Source organism: Alexandromys fortis, unplaced genomic scaffold (assembly GCF_014885135.2).
Source record: "Alexandromys fortis isolate MF-2015 unplaced genomic scaffold, M_Fortis_MF-2015_v1.1 scaffold_60, whole genome shotgun sequence".
Classification (NCBI taxonomy): domain Eukaryota; kingdom Metazoa; phylum Chordata; class Mammalia; order Rodentia; family Cricetidae; genus Alexandromys; species Alexandromys fortis.
The window spans coordinates 8,904,878-8,913,070 of NW_026067946.1; positions in this window are offsets into that span (position 1 = coordinate 8,904,878).

Sequence of the window (8,193 nt, forward strand, 5' to 3'; positions counted from 1 at the left end):
TGTTTGATTTTGTGAGCTATCATTTTCTTCTAGTTTTAAATAGATTTTCTTTGTTCTGTGTAATTGAAGTCTTGCCATAATGGTCTATGAATGTGGCTAATATTCTAGCTGGGAGCAATGAAGCATCTCTCAAGTGTGTTGAGAGTTCAGGAAAAAAACATGGCATGGGTGTCTGTGCAGGTGGCGCTGTCTCCATAATTTTATAATTTGTTATGCATTAAGCACGTGATGGAGAGAATGGCTGTGGATTCCCAGTAGTTGGATGGAGCTCCCAAGTTCTCAGAGGCTATCGTCCTGAAATTCATTGCTGGTCAATGACTGGGAATGTGTGGCTCCCTTTGCTGAGTCACTTTTGTTTCTCCACACCTTTGATTTATCCATTTGTGAATACATCTGTTACTATTCTTTTCAGTCCCTCTCAGAAATAGACTCCATTCATTCTTATTGCTGTGTCATACTGATATAGTTTCAAATCCACCATCTTACCTAACACTTTAATACAATAAAACAATTTTTTTAAAAAAATATAAACTTGTTTAATGTGAACTATTTTCAGACTGCTTAATAAAATTTAGGAACAGCTTTGTAAAATACATTTTCAGAGCTTCCAAACAATAAAATAATTTAAAATACAATTTTAAAGGCACCCACATTTGTAAAAGAAACATCACTAAAGCTAAAATCACACATCAAATTCCACACACGAAGAGTGGGAGGCTTCGACACCCCACTCTCACCCCAGACAGGTCAGTCAGACAGAAACTTAACAGAGAAATAAGAGAACTAACAGATGTTATGACTCAAATGGACTTAGCAGATATCTACAGAGCATTTCACCCAAACACAAAAGTATATGTCTTCTTCTCAGAATCTCATGGAACCTCCTCTAAAATTGACCACGTACTTGGTGATAAAGCAAACCTCAACAGATATAAAAAAATTTGGAATACCCACCCTGTATCTGACCAGATCACCATGGCTTAAAGTTACAATTCAACAACAACACTAATTGCAGAAAGCCTACAAACTCATGAAAATTGAGAGATGTTCAGTTTAGTCATCACTGGGTGAAGAAAGAAATAAGAAAGAAATTCAAGACTTCATAGAATTCAACTAAATGAAAACACAATGTATCCAAAACTTATTTGACACTAAGAAAACAGTGCTAAGAGGAAAGTTCAGAGCATTAAGTGCTGACATAAACAACATGGAGAAAGCTCACACTATGACTTGACAGCATACCTAAGGGCTCTAGAACAAAAAGAAACAAACTCACCCAGGAGGAGTAGATGCCATGAGCAAATTGAGGGCTGAAATCAGTAAAATAGAAACAAAGAGAATAATACAAAGAATCAATTGAAGACAATTTAAAAACAAGTGTGCTGTCTCTAATGTTGTTTCCCCTTCTGAATTTAATCTCTTTTGTTTAACTTTTTTTCCTGACCATTATCCATGACAACTTGTAACCAACACACTAAACAAAGACAAATATTCATAATCCATTTTTGGGAAATGTGGCCATAGTTTTCTAGGCTACTTCCTGCTGATTGGGGTGCTGGTAATCTTATGGGGACCCAAGGAAAATTTAGGATTATACTCAAGTCCTGACTGGAGTATACTATGAGGTTGAATCACCTTAGCCAGCTGTCTTGAAACTGTTCTTACAACTTAAATTAACCCATAACTCTTGTCAATGGTTAGCCATGTGGCTTGGTACCTTTCCCCAAATAAAGCATTCTCATCTTGCTTCCTCTGCATGTGGGTGGTGACTGCATCTCTGCCTTTAATCTTCCCAGAATTCTCTTAGCCTGGTTGCCTTGCCTAACTTCATGCCTGACTACTGATTAATCAGTGTTTTACTAATACAAATGACAAATCTTTACAGTGTATAAGATCATTATTCCACAGCAAGAAATAAATATTTGCTAGTGACAAATACCACTGGGTCAATGTGTTGGTACATTTGGTTTGCTAATATATATTACCAAAGATTTTTACAGTTTTTTTATCAAATATTTTTGCATCAATGTTCATCAGAAAAGTTGGCTTGTATTTTTTTAAAACATGGTTTTGTTCATTCTTTTATTTACTTGGCTATTTTACTTGAATGTATATCTGTGTACTCTGTGCATACCTGGTGCTTGCTGAGGTCAGAAGAGGGCATCAGATCTCCTGGAACTGGATTTGTAGATGGTTGTGAGCTTCCACGTGGGTGCCAGGAATCAAACTTTGGTTCTCTGGAAGAGTAGCTAGTGTCCTTAACCTCTGAGAAATCCCTTCATCCCCTGCCTATAGCTTTCTTGTGATATTTTTCTTCTCTGGCGTGTGTATTAAGGTGTTGGCAGCTGTGACAGTTAATATTCATTGGCCGCTTGACTGAATTTACAATCATGTTGGAGACACCTTTTTGAGTGTGTCAGTGAGAGTGTTTCCAGAGAAGTTTAACTGAGAACGGAACACTCATTTAGGTGGCACCGACTCCTGGGCTGATGTCCTGAACTGATAGAACAGAAATAAAGGAGAAAGCAACTGAGTACCAACATCCTTCTTGAGTATAGATGTGGTGTGATTATTCACCTTGTTCTCCCATTGCCATGGGAGAGTCATAGCCCATCTTAATGATGAGTCCAAAAAACCCTTCTTTATCTGTTCAGATTTTATATTTGCATCTTACCCAGTTTTAGTGAATGACATTCTTTAGGGCTTTATCCTCCATCCCCTCTCCAGAGTGCCCAGTTTGTTAACATTTAATTTACTGCTTTGGCCATAATTTCAAAAGGCATACTACCAAATACTGTAATTCAGAATGTTCAATTCCGGCAAGCTCACTTTCCCTACCATCCAAAATCCATAAAGCCTAAAATCCTGCAAATGTACTTCTGAATACATTTATAAAACTTTATATTTTAAAGGCAATTTGTTTGAGAATAAAAACACTAGAAAGTCCATCAGCTATCCACATAGGTAATAGTAACATAATCTGGAAAACATGCACTCAGGCCTAACAGTTCTGAGCAGATAAACTGTAGTCCATAAAGAAATCTCTAAGAGCTGGTTACTACAATGGACACACCTATGCCCAGCTTCTGTAACTGTGCCCATCTGAGATGCTATGATTGTAACTGTTCGGCTTTTTCCTCAGGGTACAGGATGACCATCTCATTATCTTCTTGGAGCAGAGTTAACCTTGGTCCTGTAGACATAGAAATGAATCAATCAAATAATATAGTGATAATGAGGTCTACGGGAATGTCAGTGGAGCTGTTAAGACTCTCTAGTGGGGCGAGGTCACAAAACCGCCACCTCAGAGTCCACCCATTACTCCTTCCTCTGACCCATGGCTGCAAGTGACCTGAGCAATGAATGAAAGGTTATATTAGATGTTTAACTGAACCCGGGACCCTGTAATGCTTCTTCCATGAGCTCATCATGCATGTTGAAGTAAGATCTTGAGGTTATGTAGCTATGCTGGGGTCACCCATGCTAAGAACTCTATAACATTATTGGTTCAACAAGTTGGATGTGGGTTGAATCCTTACTTTGGTCTGCCATCGATGTCCTATTTGAGGTGAATATATATATTTCTAGGAAAGGATAATGTAATAATGAGAGACAAAAAAGACTGTCTTTTGACAAGATGATCACAATCTACAATCAACCAACAATGCAACAACACACACACATTGCCTAAAGAGTGGAGTGAGATATGGAAAAGTTGTATATTGTAATTACAAATACATAAAAAGGAGATCTCTTCATTTATTGAGGGAGTTTCAAATTTTTTTGCATATAGGCATGATACTTAATACAGATTTAACATTGTGAGCATGCGTGTTCCTGGAGTTCAAATTATGAAAGAATGCACAAAGCAAATTGGGCTCTTCCCTGAGTCTTACAGAGTTTATACCTCCACTTCTGGAAGTGATGCAAAGTTAAAGTACATATCATAAAGAAGTACAAAAAATAGTGCTGACCATTGGACAGAAGGAAAAATGAAACAAGCTCTGCCATCCTTTTCTAAAATTGTGTCAATTTTTATTTTCATATGTAATATGTAAGTGTTCATTATATATTTTGATATTATTGTTACACATTAAAATTGGAAACACTTAAATCATACCTTCTTTTAAAATTGGACATGAGCCCAAAGTGCCTGTCCTTCTAGCTTTCATGAAATCATTCTGCTCATGCTGAAATCTTGATGTGTCCAATAAGAATAGAATTCAGGATCTGCATTAATGTTAGAAAGGAAACATCTCATAAACTTGCAGATGTTGTATTTTAGATTTCAAAATGAAAATAGAATCTGGCGACATACAAATAGTTCTTCAGAGAAAGTAAATCGGGCTGAATTATAAAACCCACAGCTTTCCATGTGTGATCAGCAAGCATTTAGAAAATACACCAGGTTGAGAGGAATTGGGGAGTGAGTGGGGAGGAGGATGTAGAGATGTCTGGTAATGTGTGTGGGAAGAGGAGCAAAGGCTGGCTGAGTGTGCAAGAGATGGGAGGGCTTGTGTCTCCCTGCTCCTTGCTCAAAATGTCCCCTTCAGGATGAGAGATAGTAGAGCATCCTTGAACACAGCTCAAAATAATGTGGCAGAGGGAGAAAGACTGATGAAGCCGGAGGCTACAGTCAACATCCCATGAAAGCACCAAGCCAAACCTTAGCAAGGTTACTTCCCTAAGTGTAACATAAGAACCGATGCGTATATGTGGCTCATGGGAAGGTGTGCAGACCCGGGGTGATCAGATAAAGACACAGTGGGAAGCAAGCTCAGTCTCTGAGGCTGAGAGTGGAGTAAAGGAGGAAAGTGAGGACGTGGGAATCACAGAGTCAAAACTCAAGGTTGCCTTAAAAATCGTCGACGTTGATGCTTAGTTGGCATTAAATTTGTAATAAAAATATTAATCAAAAGAAAAACATTTTCCTGGCTTACTTGAAATTGTCTGGCACTATTAAACTGCCTGGGTACAGGCACAGAAAGGCTGAATTGCTTTGCATCTGTGGTAGTGAGTTGTCGGGTGGGTTTAGTGGAAGAAAATAGGTGATGTTTGCAAAGGTATAATTTAATTAATTTCATCTAAGCCAGGCAAGCGGGGAAGTGACAGGTTGAAGGGTGTCTTCACAGGGGAAAATATATTAAGGGTACTAGATTAGCAGTCATATTAAGGCTGAAACGTGTTTAAATGATGACATGAAAGTGAAGAGTAGAATTTGTCACTTAACATAGCAGAGGTTGTGTGATTTATGGTGGTGACAAAGCCTGAATTAGTGTGGTTCTCAGAATTTGGGGCGTTGTTGAGATGACGTGTGGTCACAGAATGAGGCCATCAAGAGTCTGACCACCTCTGGAGATCTTAGACTGATCTTCTAAATGTATGCTGATATTACAAAAATCGTACAGGAGTTGGGTTTTGAGCCAGGAGAAGGGTGTCACAGCTAGGTGGCTTAACCTCAAAAAATGAGAGACTTGCAAGAAGATAGATGTTCAATGGAGTTGATAAAGCCACGAAAATAATGATGACAATGTTTCCAATGTGAGGCTGGAGCAAGAACAGCTTTGTGTATGTGTGCATGTGTGCGTGCGTGCGCGTGTGTGTGTGTGTGTGTGTGTGTGTGTGTGTGTGTGTAGAACTCAGGGATGTCTGTTAACAAGACACACCAGATTTAAGTTCAATTAGAAGGCAATGGAATTAAAAGGGAAAGTGTTCAGCTGCAAGGGGAGAGCTCAAGAATCAGAGACTCAAGAGGGAGTGGCTTAGACTGAGAAGGGTATATAGCCGTAAGAGTTTTGGTAAAGTAACCAAGGAGGCTTCTACAATGATTTGAATCCTGATAGGGTTACATATTAAAACATAATAGTTGGATACAAAGATTGCAGTATTTAATTTTCCCTATTAAATTATTCCTCAGTCCTCATCTGCCTATCTGATAGATAAGAAATGAAGTTTTAGGCTTGGGGGGGCATCCCTTTCTGCTCTTGGGGTTACAGAAGACCAGGGAGTTTCCTTCCTACTCAGAAAATTGAGGAACTTTTAAACTCCCCATCAACATTATCACTTCATTTGCCGGTCGTCTCTTAGTGGCAGACTTCACTGTCTGTTTTTGCTGTCTCCCTCCACTCCACCCATACACACAAAGTTTAACACAAATCTCTGGGCTTGTGTTTCATGGCTCAGTTGGGAAGAATACACTTTTCCATTTCATGAGAAGGTTCTAGTTCTCTTGAAGCACTGGATGGGGTCAGGTCCTAATCTTTGCCACCAGCAGAAACAACTTCCTGGTCAGTTCTCCACATCTTCACGATATCCTTCTCAGCTTTCTGATGGTTAGTTCTATTTTTAATTACTTACTTTCATTAAGGTTAGCTTTGGAAACAAATAGCTCTGGGCTGTCTTGGGGGTTATAGCTAGAGATAAGAAACACCACTCTACCTGCTGAGGAGGAGAGTAGACAAAGATATTTCCTGTTCCAGCACAAGGCTAGTGGGATGCTTTCAGCTGTCTTCAGAATTGAGTGATCACTGAGATTTAGTCTGGGATTTAGATGCATTCCCTAAAGCCCGGAAACTTCTTTCACAGCTTCTCCCTCTCCTTTTAAGGGTGTAAGCATCAGCCTTTGGTAGTGTAAGGAAACAAGGGACACGCCTCTCCAGAATGGGAGACTCAACGTGAGTTCAGAATCTGAGCTCCTTGCTCTTAGAGCTGCCTGTGGAACTGTGGATAGGATAGACTTCCTCCAGACACGACTCCGGAGCTCTCCACAGGCATGCAAATCAGCTAACACTAAACAGTTGCCTTCACAGTCACACTGTCATGGTGCCCAGAATGATCATTTCCGTTCCCGCTGTTGGGTGGGTGTGAGAACTGGGCTCATCTCAAAGCGTATGACTAATAAGCCCTGATCTGGATGGTACTTGTACAGCTGGTAAGTGATGGGGATGATCTGACAAGAAGGCAGTGCACCCGAGACCTGGGAACATAACGTATGGGCCACTGCCTGGGTCTTGTGGCTTTGGGCTTGTGGGCGTTGGTGGGAAGAGTTTTGGTATTTCCTGTTTCATTCAAGCGTTTCATTTTAGCATTGAGCTGAATGTTCCCTGGCAAATTTGCTAAGAAATCATTTGTGTTAGAAGACTAAAGTTTCCTATTCTCTGGAAAATAGAAAGAAAGCGACATTCAGATGGCTTTGTGTATGTTCAGCCTGTGATCATCCCATGTACTCGTGTGCCTTTTGTTTTGGTTTCATATAGGGAAGAGCATATTTCACTGACCCTCAGAAGAAAGTAGGTAAAGGGCTGTATTCATGAAAGAAAATGCTATGGATGCTCCCCCCAAAACCTAAAAATAGAATTATCATATGATATGAATATACTACACTTGTACATATATCTGAAGGTTTTGAAATCATCATGCTACAGATATATACATTAATGTTTATTGCTGCACTGATGAAAATAGCCAAAGCATGGAACTAGCCCCGATGCCCTTCAGTAGATAGAGACAATGTAGCTTGTCTACACTGCAGAATCTTATTCATCTGTAAAGAAGATGAAAGTCAGGGCAGTCATAGGAAATAAATGGAACTAAAGTTCATAGTGTTAAGCAAAATAAGCCCAAATCAGAAAGACAAATATCACATACTTTTTTCTCACATAGGAAATCTAATTAAACTTACACACACACACACACACACACACACACACACACACACACACACACACAGGGCATAATTAGAAGTGGCTCTAAAAGGGAGCTAAGAGGAAGGAACAAGAGAGAGAGTAATGAAATATATTGTCATTAAAGAAAGGAATGAGAGGGGCTCCTGTGCTCTCCTGGATCCTACACTGCCTGCCCCGTCCTTCCTTCTGTCCCTGGATCACTGGGCTACCAGGCGGCCCTGTTTAGGTGCTGAAGAGTTCCATCTGGACGGGTGAGTGTGTGCTATCCAGGGGCAATAGTCCCGGAAGAGAGCACAAACCCCCTCCCCCAGCTCTTTCTGCAGGGCTGTCTTCTTATACACGACCCTCCCCCCCCCAGCCTGCATTCTCGGCAAGGTCCTTTGCTCAGGAACAGTTTTCTGCTCCTACACTAAGGCTTCCAACCAAGAGCAGTGAGTGCCTGCCTACATGTCAGGCCTCAAAGACCACTGAAAGGGAGCACGCGCACCTTCAACTTGTGAGGCAGGGT